The 14,257-nt window shown below is 39.7% G+C and overlaps 1 protein-coding gene across 1 annotated transcript in view; it reads right to left on the bottom strand.

The window, feature by feature from the left end:
• Window positions 1-14,257, bottom strand: part of PCP4 (Purkinje cell protein 4) — a 54,124-nt gene that overhangs the window by 3,077 nt on the left and 36,790 nt on the right. The window lies entirely within an intron of this gene.

Below are 14,257 nucleotides of genomic sequence, written 5' to 3'. Positions count from 1 at the left end.
CTCTTGCCTCTTTTATTCCCAGTCCTCAGCTTTTTGTTCAATTGCTTTCAATCTCCAAATGGACAGCCCAGCTGACTTTGCTGAATTTTGTTTCATCCACCTATGTGTTAAAGTGCAGCTGTGGGAAAACTCCTGCCCTCATTGCAGAGATAACCCTAATCTACCTGGGACTAGCAAGGCAAGAAACACATATTCACTCCACCAACCTCATCGTACCACTGCATTTCTCTCTTCTCTATGAAGTTGTTTGTTGAATTCATTTATATAATTGTTGTATGCCAGACTGCAGTGAATGTCATGCTAAGAGTCTGCAGACAGCTCCACTTTAAATAGGTGTGGCAATTTCACTTATTTTAAACCATTTTTCTTTTTATTCTTGACATTAATACCTCAGGATGCCCACCCCCCAAGCACTGTAATGTAAATCAAGAGAAACACTTTCAAGTGGATAATTAAATAAACTAGTCCCTACTCTTTTTCTCCCTCTCACTAGAAACAGGTAAACATTTTCCACTAGTAACACTGCATGATGTTAGCATGCGTCTTGCAGTATTCCTTGCTCTTCCTTCTATAACCAAATAAACGCAGCTATGTAATGTAAAAGATATGTTTGCTCAGTATGTTGTTTTATCTAAAAGAACATTTAAGAAGAAACGGTGAAAACAGAACAAGAAAGAGAAAGTCTGGAGAGGAAGAATAGCTTGAGAGCTTATCATAACTTTGATTACAAGGTATAAAGGAAAGTGTAGTTATCAAAACTAAGACTTTATGGAAGAAAAGGAATCATACTGATATTAATAACAAACTTCCATAGCAATTAAATCCAGGAATCTCTATGGTTTGTGTAAGTGTTCACGCAACACAACCAACTTAAGTACAGAAATAAAAGTATCACCTTATTCAGAAACTGAATTCTTTGTGCTTGCAAGCTGTTGACACAACACAAGGAGGAAAATGAACTCTCATATTAAAAGGCATGATATAAACTGAAACTTAAAGTGGCTTCTTAAAGAAACAGAAACGTCTGTACCAGTGCCTAAACTGATACCGATAACACAGCAACATGCTTTGTGAAAATTTTCCTATTGCCAGATACCATCCTCCTCCACATTGCTGTGTATGCAACTACAGAAACCAAGATTATTTTTAAATTACATTTTAAAAGGAAGCAGTATTTTCACAATGACATAGTAACATTTAGTTGGTATTTTGGGGGGTTATTTTGATTTGGTATTTGTGGGTTGGAAGGGAACTAAGATAAGTAATCACAACATTTTATATGGAAACAAATTCAAAAAAAGTACTTAAAAATCCTTCTGTGAAAAACTAAGAATCTGCAGTCAGAACATGCAAATATAGACTTTTCATTTGAAATTTTTGAGTAAAAAATATCAATAGCATGATCAGCTCTAACAGTAGCCACATCGTGATATCAGCAATAAGATAATAAAAACTGTTTTATTTTTCATACGTCAAAATCTCTCTGGCAATTAATAGGGGCCTATTAACTTAGTCTTATACTGAAGAGTATCACTTACAGAGAAATATTCTTGATATATTTTATCAAAAAAATATATACTAGCAATGAAAAAATCATTTAATCAGCTTTGAAATGAGACTTATCTCTTTGCTTCATGATTTTCATTTCTGCTGTAACATTTTGATCTTTAGGTTAAGCCCTAGCTCACTAGACACAGTAGTAGTCTCAACAGTGGAAAACAAAAGTGGAGTTTATGCATCAATTTAAGTTTTTCAGTATATAAATTCCTGTCACTTCGAAACGTCAATAGGGAAAGCTGGATGGATGGATGAGTAGACACAACTGGTTTCGTATCACTTGAAATCTGGCTTGTACAACTCATGTCCTATAACAGCCTGGTCTTGGCAGTATGTTGCAGTAGTGACTCAGCAATCTTACCTTAAGATCTTACAGACTCAAAAAAGGGCATTTATTATTATTTTTCCCTAGAATTTAATCTTTTAATTTCTATATAATTTAATTTTTAATGAGATAATCTTTGCCTGATCAGAATCATCATTATTGCATCGAAATTAACTGTGCTACAATAATTCATCATACCTGAAGATCTATTTTACTTCCTTTTATTTTGGGGCTCATTCTTGTTGAAATCAAAACCCCAAATCCTTACAAATTCTTTCTGTATCTCTGTTCTTCCAATTAATAAATAGGAATGTTAGGACCCTTTGTTTTCAACCATGATTTAGACTTATAGATTAAAAAATCAACACTGGTCGAGACATTTATATGGCTAATTAAGATTTTCATTGCTTGCTTACAGATGGCGGAAAAAAAAATATATATATATAAAAAATGATCACACATATATGCATAATGTACATTATACAACATGTATATCATCTAGACATAATGAATATGACATACCTGTTTTCTTTCTCCCTATGTCCATCCTTATCTTTCTATAGGCATATATGTGTATATCCACATTTGAATATATAGAGAATATAAGTGAATTTATAGAGAAATACACAGACATATTTGTTTAAAGAGTTTTAAGTCCCGTGTTAAAATGAAAATAGCTAGATGGGGTATTCCATAAATGGTGGGAGTGGATTGTCTTGCAATTCTCCCCGAAATAGTTTCTATTGATGACCGTCAAAACACAGACACTTTAACAGATGGATTGTCAATCTGGGGAGAGAATGAAGCGGTGTACCTTCTTTGACTTTGTCTATGCTACGGGAAAAAGATTTTAGCTTTTAGCTTGAGTTGCTTTACTAAAAGTAGCCTAATGATTCAAAATATATCACACCCCACTAACTCCACTGCTTCTGCTTTACTGGATGGTCAGAGATAAAAGCAGGAGTTAAGAATTGACCCACTTAATTACAACGAAAACCCTGCCTGTACGTGGGACTTGAACAGATTAGAGATGACCTCACTTCACCAGTAAGAGTGACGAAGCCTTTTTGTACCCTTTTTACTATACATGCACTTATGCCACACTAACTTTACCCATCAGTAGCGCTTATAAATTTCAAACATACAGGCTGCTAAGTTTGAACGTTCAAATCATGGAATTTATGCAGAGAATTGAACGCAAGCCCATACAAATGTCCCTCTTTCATATACCATCTCTCACTCCTAGCTCTTCTTTCACAAGGGATCATTAGCTTGGAAGTGATCTGCAAATCCAGACAATTTTCACCCTCAGCAGGCCAGAGTATAGGCAAGCTCTTGCACAGAGTTTACAGCTGGACTTGTTTTTTGTTGTTGTTGTTGTTTTTTTCATTTGTACCAGTTTGGGCCAACAATTGTTTGATAACAAGCCACCTTCATCTACGCTACCTTTACAAAGCCATAAAGGTAGATCTGAATTCTCTCCCCTCCCTGTCACACATACACACTTTTGTTGATAACCACACTTTCTAGACTAATTTAGGTGTAGATTTTTCCATTTGGGTGGAAAACATAAAATTAGGAAAACGATAATTTTCTACTTAGATGCAAATTCCACTTGGATATCAAAGGATCTCTGGTCTTCTTTCACAGGCCCACATGAGGAAAGTAGGATGAACAAGATTGTATTCAGTAGTCTTCAATTCACAAGGTAGTCATGATTTTGAGGGGTTCAGAAATTAAAAAGGGTTGATAAGCACTAGCCTGCACCTTCCACTTACTAAGGGGATTTGGTTTCATTAGCATAATTAAAAAAAAAAAAAATCCTAACCTTTCTCACCACACTTAGCTATTTCAAGGCTTTCCATGGAAGATTTCTTCAGACTTGGTCCAAATTCCCTCTTTTAGATAGTGACTTCCACTTTTCTTATGAACGGGCCATGACAAACTGGTAGAGACTAGTTTGTAAGAAACAGGGAGTCCTTTATACAAAGTGTCCCATACGGTTCTGATCACCACCAACAGTGGAGGTGAAAAGAACAGTCCCAGCCCTTGTCACAGGGTGCCATAAGAAAAGTCTATCATCTGCTGAGTTTTTCAAAATCATGTATTTATTGTAGGATAACTCTGGCCATGTGCCATGTCAGGCAAATCTGAGCTCTGGTGGAATGAACTCCAAGGAGTGCAACATGAACTTCTTGACGAGCCCCACCATCGTAATGAGCACCCGTGCCCCAGCTACTTTGTAGGACTACAGACTGAGACAACTTGCACAGTCCAAATTTTACTTCTGTATATGCAATAGTCGTCCCAGCAGGAGAGCCTGAAACTGCATCTAATTAGCTGTTTTCCAAATCTAATACCCTGAAAGCTCATTTCACAGCGTTGCAATTGAAAAAGATCTATTTTAACTCCATTTCTAGATGAAACATTAGAAAGCTCTCTCTGTAATCTGCCACAGTGCCTCATAATCCATTGCAAACATTGGATGGATAATCAAACTGCCTATAACAAGGAAAACGATCAAATCTTACACGTTCAAATCTACCCAGCAAACTCTGGAGACATGGTGCAAGTGTAATTATTCACAAGTATGCCTTCAGCTATTTCTTTCACTTTTTTACTATAAAGAAAAACGAACTATGACAACACTGGAAAAAGAAAACATGGCTTATTCCTTACGGGCCAAAAGCCTGAAGAAGTTTTTTGTGACCTTTGAAAAAAGGGGTAAGAGATTAATGTTTCCTAGAAGTGTTCATTGATGGATGAAAGCTGGTTGGCTGGATTTGGGGGAAAAGAGGACTCACTTTTTATACTCAGAATTTCTCCATCCTCCAGATGAAATAAAGATTGTTTGTCACTGCCTGGAAAAATATTCAGCATGAAAAATTGCATGGGCTGGAGTCTCTAAGTGGCATTTCACATCTTAAGTGCTATCCTCCGCCCCTGCTCACCCGGCCCACATCCAATAGGAATTACGGGACTATGCTGGAGATGGAACATACTCTTAAAACACTTCATTTTTCAGGGGGTAAACTGCAGCATTTGGAAAAAGACTAAGTGAAGTGTGGGATAGAATCACAGTGCCCCGTAACACTGGAAGCAGTATTTTGCCTTAGGCAGGATCATTACCTCCCACTGTTCAAAAGATTATTCAAGCTGTGACAGTCTTTATGCCACCCTGATCCCAAGCTATTACACCAGGCTGCCCAATGAGGCAGAACAGTCCCTAATTAAAGAGGACCAAAATGGGCAGGAATCTCATGGATATTGACATTCATGTGGAGCATTATTTTTATGTGATGGGAAGAGTCTTTTTTTTTTCCAACATGACTGCACAAAGCAACCAGCCAGCTACAGAAAACACGGGTGATTAGGTGTATGGACAGCCACATTTTAGTCCATGTAACTGCCAGTTTGAAAGCCAAGAGCTGACGTGGTCATTCTCTCCCCTCCATATTCAATTGAGAGGTGAAGAAGAGAAAGATGGGGTCTTGTCTTCTCTTAGAGGGACAAAAGGGAGGGAGAGCTAGGGGACTCAACCTAGTCTTTTCTTCGCAAGATGAGGAAAAATAACACCAAAACTGACCTTATGGCTGATTTAAGGGGACAGCCTACTTCTCAACAACAAAACCTCTCCAGTCAGTTGCCAGGGCCAAATTACACAGCAGTTGGCTCTGAGCCTTTGCTTTGGTCACCCGGCTGCTCCCAGGCAGGCTCTCACTTCACAGAGCATCTGAACAGATGGGAACACTGGGGGAGTGGATGTTGCCCAAGCCCAGGAGAAGAAAGGAAGGTAGTACTGGCATGCGGAAGAGAGCCTTAATCTGCTATTGCCTCCTTTTATTGATTTATATCTTAACCTCTCCTTTTGTTGAATAAAATGTCAAATCGAGGCCTCTCTGAGATCATCAGCTCAGCCGCTACGGCTTGTTGCTCTCTGTGATAACAGGAACAAACATCTCCCAGATCCTTCAGCATTGTACCAGTCCTACGTCCTTGCTAGCCTAGTGTAAACAGCTTGCAACTGTTGAGGCAGGCTACTGTGAGGTCTTTGCCTCAGCAACCCTCCAATGATGATGATTCAAAGGGGTTTGCTTATGCAAAGCCTGTTACAGCACGGTGGGCTGATGAAAGTTTATTAGCACAGTACCTATTCATGTTGAGGGACAGACCTCCATGATATTGCTGGTATTATTCAATTCCTGTCACCTAGAACTACCTTACTGAACCAAGATCAGGATGTTATTGGTCTTTCAGTCAGCTCTGCTTGCCTCCTGAGCTAATACCTAGGTACAAACCACTTGGTGATTACAAATTTCACATGCATGCTGCTGATGTCATGACACAAAGCTACGAAATTTTGGTCTAACTTTCCTAGACTGATGGAGCAGTTTAAAGTCAATGTTTCTTGTGATTAATTGCTTTACCAACATGCTAGCAATAATGCCAACACAGTACCAGGCCTCTGTGCAACTGCTTCCACATGAGCTCTGTGGCCCCATCGCCTCCTCAGCCACGAGAAGCCCAATCCCCTTGAAGTCCTCTGAGCAGTGACCATGACACTATGCAACTCTGCCTTCTTCCCCTTCCTATCCATGTCTGCACAACCATGTACCACCGACTGCCTCATATAGATAATCCAACTCACATGTTCAGCTACAACATTTCTTAAGGACATAAATTAGCTTAGGAATAACATCTTAATTTTCCTTCTTACTCATTAAAAATGCCTCAGGGTGAGGTATGCATTTTGTGACACGGAAGGCATCACTACATTCATTCCTGTTTCTTCACTTCGTAATGAACTCAGATATTCAAGGGCCACCTTCCAAAGTCAAAGGCTTTCTGTTCTGTATCAGTAAACAGGCACTCAACAGTGAGGGAGGTTATGAGTTTATACAAAGGTGTTCATTTTTCACAGTCAGTTATTTGAAGATGGTAGGTACTGGAGAAGTGCAGTGTCCACACAGCAATCATCTCTGCAACCAAAGAGCAAACCTTGGAGCTCAGCAAGCTCCTGCGACTTCAAAAGCACACTATGAAGAAAAATAAAGGTTATCATTAGTGATCAAATTAAATGTAACAGCTATTTTTATCTGAACCACACCGACCAGCCCCTTAATGTCACTCAAAGCAAGCTAGAGAAGAATTAACATCCTTCTATTACACTGTAAATTACAATTTGGTATCAAGAAGATGACTTCATTAGAAAATCCATAATCCTTTCTTCTTCAAATTGACCTTTACTATTGTAATACATTGTTGTTATCTCAAGTTTGAAAAATTAGTTTTGCTGTATAAAATAGTGGTTGTTCTTCTATAAATTTAAAATGTTATTTCAGCATGAGGCTTCTGAAGTGTCTGATTAATCTTCTTTCCTAGCTCTAATAATGTGGCAGAGCAGAAATATTATTTCTGACATAAGATAAATGAAGTAGAGCAAAATTACGCATATTGGGGTAAAATATAACGAAACAGAAAGGAACAGTAATAAAATTCAATTTACAAAAATTGTATTTTCAAGTAATTTGTAGCAAACTACAGATAAATTGATTTTGCTCAACAGTTAATATGGAAGCAAATACTGTTTTTCTTTAAATGTTAATATTAAACAATCATTCCTCATCTCCAAAATAATTTACGTAGCATTTACAGACTTTGAAAATGGCTTACAAATGCATAACTGATGCACAGATAGGTATGTAAGTGTTAATGGGGATCTAGAAGGTATTCTGGCTATGAAAATATAAGCCATAATTCACATTCTCATGGGGAAATGAAACTTTGTGGAAGTTTGGCTAGGAACAGTGCAAATTAAAATGTCCATTTTAGCTGCATAATCTCATTAGCTCTCTCTAATAGCTAAATCTGCATCTGAGGAGTGCTAGACTGACTGCCAAATCCAATGGGAATCTCTGGGAGTTAAAATGAAGTGGTGCTGGGGACCAAGTGATGGCACAGCCATGACCCTGTCTCACTGCAGAATGATGCCCCACCAGCAGGGATGCCCCGAGTCCCATCCTTAAGGAAAAAGTGCCACGATCCTCCTCACAAATTCATCCCAAATTTACGGGAGTTTCTGCTTGAATGTGATTCCCAGTGTCCCGTCCCAGTCAGGTTTTAAAAGTGAATCGTTGTGATGTGGTTTTAATGTCCTGTGCAATTTCCAATTCTCCCATGTCAGTCAACACTGTGTCTTTAAACAGCTTTGCTGTGGAAAGAGCTGCATTTCAGCAGCGTGTGAAGCAAACCGCCCTCTTGCCTCGCTAGTCAACCGCTTGATTAATATATGATCAGCAACTTCCCTATTATGGTAGCATTCAGGCACTCCAAGTCCTAGATAGGAGCCCTAATGTGGTAGGCGCTTACAATTGCAGAATGATAAATTCTTCCCCCCTCCACCACCCCTTCCCCAAAAGCGTCCTCAGCTGCAAATGTTTAAAACAAAGGCTGGAGAACCTCCTCAAGGCTGCCACCCAGGCCGTGGCTACCCCAGCACACTACCCAGGGCCACAGGTCTAGCCCTGTTGATACGAGCCGTGCTGCCCCACTTGGCATCAGTGAAAAGGCTCTAGCCCATTTTATTTTCTAATAGAGATGTTGCCTCCAGCACTTCAAAAGGCTTTGTAGCTCTAGACCACTTGGGAACCGATTCAAAATGAGTTGGCACATGCTATTAATTGCATGAAGACCGACAGTAACTGAGAGCCCTTGCAAGGAAAATGCAAAAGAGGGGTGTTCATCCTCAAACGTGACACTGCCTCCCTTGCATTGCGTAACGGCAGCACTTTCCAGGAATGTTTTTTCTTTTTTTTTAATCCTTCTCTCTTTGCAGTTTAGCTAGGGAATAAGCTCCAGAAATGGCAGTGTTTCACAATATGCCACACAGAAGCAGCAAAAAAGGGGCTCAAATTCATGCACTGCCAAAGTAAGACAGCTGGGGAAGCTGGCATAGGTTTACAGAAGAAAACCTGTCAATCAGAAGAAGGAGGGGAGTCAATCAAAAGAACCACGGTAGGGAGTCAGAAGGTGTTTTCTCTTCACGCACAAAATGAAGGAAAAGGAAGACAGTGATTTTGCTCTGCTCATCTTCCAAGTGTAAAATGAGGCAATTTTCCGGCATCATTGTATACCAGCAGAGCTCTGTTAGCAACTAATGAGAGCTCTATTTAAGTTTTCACAGTAACTTTTACAAAAACTGTTACATGAGAGCTTGGAAAGTCACAGTGGAAGAGATTCTCCTCTTGGAAAATTCATCGTCGTATTTTAATTATAAGTATTTAACTGCTTACTCAGTAATGGCAGCGTAGGTGTAGGAACTCTGAGCTTTTGCCATTCAACATTATACACTTAAGTGAAGGAGCCATTTCAGTACCTTTGTATCTTCTGTGCCTTATCACAATGGTATCTAGAAATGCCTTGTAAATAAGATTAGCTGTAAGAAGCTTTACTTTACTGCGGAATTAAATGCAAAAGAAATGAATTATGTCCAAACATTATGACTTTTATTTGCACAAATACAGGCACTATTCTGTGTTGGTAATAGGATAATTACTTTGACACAGCCTCACCATGAAAAAGCCACTGCTTAATACAAGTATGTACAGTGTTTTTTAACATCTTGCATTACATGGCAGCTTGGGGGTGCCTGGGCCATTCTCAAAGTCTTGCAGGTACAAGTGATATCGTAAAGTTAAAAATGCCCCGGGAGGTATTTGGTGTCCTTTGGAGACACTAAATTGTCATGGAGTACCTGATCCAGCTCACAGAGTTGAACAGTCTTGCTCTAAGAGAGATTCTTTTAGGAGTGTATTTAGCAAAAGAGTTTGTCATCCCTCCATAAAACCAAACACATGCTATCAGTAGAGCCCCAGAGATGTGATGGATATAAACTCTAGTCTGGAGCAACTCCAAGGTCACAGTCTGAGTAAAGACCAGCATACTCTGATAGACGTGAATTTATCAAGAGACTTGGGCTTGTGATGACTCCGTCACCCACCAGTAGACCTTACACACTCCTGCAGCAGGTGGCTTTGTAACTTCTCTTCCAGCATCCACAAGCACAACCAGTATGGTGCTGGACTGATGCAGTTCGGCCAGAAGTAGTCTTTTGCTGAATGTGCCATGTAAGGAAATTCTCTCACTAAAGGGTACAGAATTTAAATTCCTCTGGCTCCTGAAAGCTGCTACCCAGATGTAGTTTTCCACCATAAAAGCAAAGCAATTCTGTAGCAGGAGAGTTCTAGGAATTTCCACTGTTTTCTTTTGCTTGGGCTGTTATCTGAACAGAATCATTACTTTGAGTTTACTATGTCTCCACTGAACACAGAAAGCTGCATTATATGTTTATTTCCCCTGCAGGCTGGTTGCTTGACTTTCTAAAGAAGAGAGGGGCACCTCAGGAGAATATATGATAGCACTGAATAGACATAAGGGGGAGAAAAATGGAGATCTTGTGGCAATATGGCTCTGAAAGAGGATGAGAAAGAATTATATGCTGGAGGTGTTGTCAACGTACTGCAGGCTGTCTTGCCCAGCAGCCATTTGGAAAGCCCTGTTACACATCATGCAGAAACTCATTAGGCCAAACATTTACAAAATGGATTCTAGATTAAAAGCTCTCTCCGATTCCTGAGCAGAATGTGCCTAACCTAACTTGCAATTGTTTACATCAGAGCTCATCAGCAGCTTGCTTTAGAAAGAAACCTACTGCCCACTGAGAGAGAACAGGCACTCAGAGGGTGCAATTCATCTGACCTACTTTAGGCATCCATTTTAGGATAGCATCGATCTCACCCTCAAATCCTCTTCCTATGTTATCTAGTTCCTCTATCGGCTGTAAAGGGAGCTCATGGTGATGAGCTCCAATGTAGATATTGATACTTAATCAAATGGATCACATTCCCTGACTTTGAGAGGTACATCAACTGTCAAAATTCATATGGACAAACTTACCTGCTATTTCACACGAAATTCCTTCTCATCAAATAATTATTTAGACCTTAATGAACAGTACTATGCTGAAACTGTAGCAGCTAAGAAACCTTATCGCTTCAGGAAGGAAGACAAATAAAGAGAAGTACTGCAAGCCTTCTCATACTGTTCCATCTGTGTGCTTCCATCTCACTGACACTGAGCAGAGAACAGCTCACCTTCAACAGAGGGTCAAAATAGCATTGTTCCCTCTGCTGAGATTGCAGTGAAGCCGCCAGTCATGCAACTGATCTGGATCCTCTCATGATCCCTCAGGAGCTGACTGAACAGTCTGCATACATTCCTCTTTTTACAGATAAATATTTGAACAGAGAAAGAAACTGTATCAGCACCACTTGCCATCATTCCATTAATTTCAAGAAGAGTGGATTTTTTTTTTTTGCATGCATGTGCTTCTGTGTGCTAGGGAGAGACTATTTCATGCACAAAAGCCTTTTTTTTAAGTGTACATCATTAAGACTCCTTATATTTCCCTAATAAGGGATTACAGTTAACACCATGACAAGCAATATTGAATACTTCATATGAACAAGCAGACAAATGACAGTTGCTGTGAGAACTATAATTGAATTTGCAAGTTTCTGCAAACACCAAATCTCTGCTCTGCTATTTAGCTAATGAGCCAAGTGATGGCTGCTGCCATTCTCCCGAAGAGTGGAGATGCTCACAAGGAACTTTGTTACACCTAGCACGTGTCAAAGGCAGCCATCGCTTGATTGCAGGGATGAGACCACATAAAGGAGAAGAAATAAAATGGGTGAGTCAGATGTGCTGAGGAAGACAAGTACCTTCTTAAAGGTATTGCTAGCAGCGCTTCTCATTGCTGATCTGAGCCAAGGCAGGCCCTCACTGACATGAAGTCATCTGCATCAAGAACACACAAAACCGTAGGGACCACCTCCCTGTGCAGTTCCCCAACACAAATCCTCTCTCCTTTCCTCCTCAGTCCCATGCAGCATCTGTGGGTGACAAGGAGGCACGGCTTCTGCACTGAAATCCTAGCTGATGAGCACTCAATTGAGAATTTGGATTTTACAGGGGAAGGATACATTTATGCTCTTTAAATGTCAAATAACACGAATTAATCCTTCATCACTCCTTAATGGAAGAAATAGACAAATATCATACATCATTGTTGGTTTTTTCATTCTTTTGTTTTGTTTTTATTTTTGTTTCCTACTGTAGAAACTGATGCTAAGGCTAATAACATGACTGTTATCTCTGAGACAGAACATAGCTCTGTTCTTCCACAGATTTCTTTTCATAGACTAATAGAAAAGGCCTTACTGGCACATAGGACAATACTGTTAGGCATAAGGGAGTAAAAAACGGCAATGAACAGATTCTCTGAAAGAGTGGGGAACAAATCAAGAAGGGCAAACTGTCCTCAGCAGCTTGCTCATTACTTATAGACAGTTCCTGTACGGCAAGGCTGAAGCCTGGAATTCTAACAAGTCAATACCAAAGCTCTGTGGGATTTCTCATTCCTGACTTTAGTGTCTGTATTTATTGAGTGAGGACTGATGGTATAGGGTAATGTAATTTTCCAAGCTTTTTCAAAGTAGCAGAGATTAATGAGCAAGGTTGGGCACCAAAGGCATGAGACAGTACTTCAAACCCTGCTTCTACTTTTTTTTTCCTTTGACCATCCCATAAAAAAAGTAAAATTCCAAACCTTCGAGGTCCCAGGCACCGACTCAGCAACTTCCTTTTTTGAGCTTGATGCTATTTCAGACAAAGGGTAGAGGGTTTTTTTCTCCCATTAGAACATAGCTATATGTTCTGACAAGCATCTAACTAATGTGTAGATCGTTAAGGCTAGGTTGCAGTGGGCTTATTGTAACCATACCAACATTTTATTTTTTTTATGTTGGTAGAAGCAAGCATGGTTTTCCAATAAAGTCCCTGTGAAAGGAGAAGGTAAGCCCGTATTTGTAGCATTTTATATATATCAGTAGACTGTGGAGCAGGGAGGGTAAAATGTTCTCATTTTCCTGACAGATGGTCCACTTAACAACCAACGCAGTACACCGAGGACACAAGGAAAGGTTGTACGTGCCTAAAGCACAGTGCATTCCTGAGCTGCCAATAAAGCAGTGGCTATGAAGTACTACACTGGCCTACAATCAAAGCCATTTCCCTGCCCTCAGAGCTGCAGCTAAAGACTTCTGTCACCTGGAGTATTCCCTGCCTCCTTCTCCAGGAGGGACTGTCCTCCCTTTTCTCCTTCCCATCCTCATCCAGCAGCACCTCCTTTTGCCTGGCAGTCCCAGCTAAAAGGGTTAAAGCACGACCACCCTACCAGAGTACCCTTAGCGTAGCCCCATTCATCTTTACAGAGTATGTATACATGGCCTCAAAGTGGAGGAATAGGAGACTGAGACAACAACTGTGATCTGTCTGTGACTGCTTTTGTCCCCCCTGCATATAGATCTCTGCCTTGTGCTGAAAGGAACTGCAGCCGCAGCAAGACAGGGAAAGGGCATTAAGCTGTGCACAGATTTCAGCAGGTGGCCACTGCACATGTTCATTCATTCGAGGGGGGACTTTGATTTTTATTTGTTTTTTAATAAAAATATTTACATATTGGAGGGAGGCATGATCCCATATCTCAAGCATAATTAAAACAAACAAACAAAAAAAACCAAACAACATCAACAGCAAAAAACCAACATCCAAGCAATGAACTGGGAAGTGCCAGCACAATAAACCTCAGCAAGGTTCAAAAAGAACTTCTTTGCTATAAATTTATACTAAATGTTTTATATCCTTGTGGATTCATAGTCTCCCTGCAACTCAGAAGGTGATAGAGGAGTTTGCTTTTTAATACAAAATGTTTTAAATTAAAAAGAAAACACACAAAAAAAAAAAGTTTACTGAGGTGAGATTGGACAACAAGAAGGCTTCCCATTCTGTCTACCTTTCTTTTCACCTCACTAAGTTTTCACCTGATGCCTTTTAACAACTGCTATTTAAAAACAATTTTATCAGGAAGGGTGGGCATTGATTTAACCAAGTGCTGCAATTGCAATTAGACAGTTATTAAACCCAGTGCCAGATAGTCTAATTGACGTGAAAATCTAACTGAGGCCAGGGAATTAAGGTTTCCCTCCTGCTTAAGTTGTGTGTTTATTGCACACATAAAGTTATCTTGAAAGAATATTAAGGTTATAAAGTTGAGCACAAAAAAGTTAGTAAACGACAAACTACTGTGCAATTAATTCAGTTAATTTTGCATAGATGACTTTAATTCCGGAAAATTCTGTCTGAAATTCTTGACTTTGCAACCTTTATAGTCTTAGGAGCATGTGTTTCCTAGATTTAAAGAAAATATATATATATTCTGCTGCAACATATGGACACCCACATGGCTTGTCAGCA

The sequence above is a fragment of the Cygnus olor genome, chromosome 1 (assembly GCF_009769625.2).
Source record: "Cygnus olor isolate bCygOlo1 chromosome 1, bCygOlo1.pri.v2, whole genome shotgun sequence".
Taxonomy (NCBI): domain Eukaryota; kingdom Metazoa; phylum Chordata; class Aves; order Anseriformes; family Anatidae; genus Cygnus; species Cygnus olor.
This window is presented reverse-complemented; position numbering and strand designations above follow the sequence as displayed.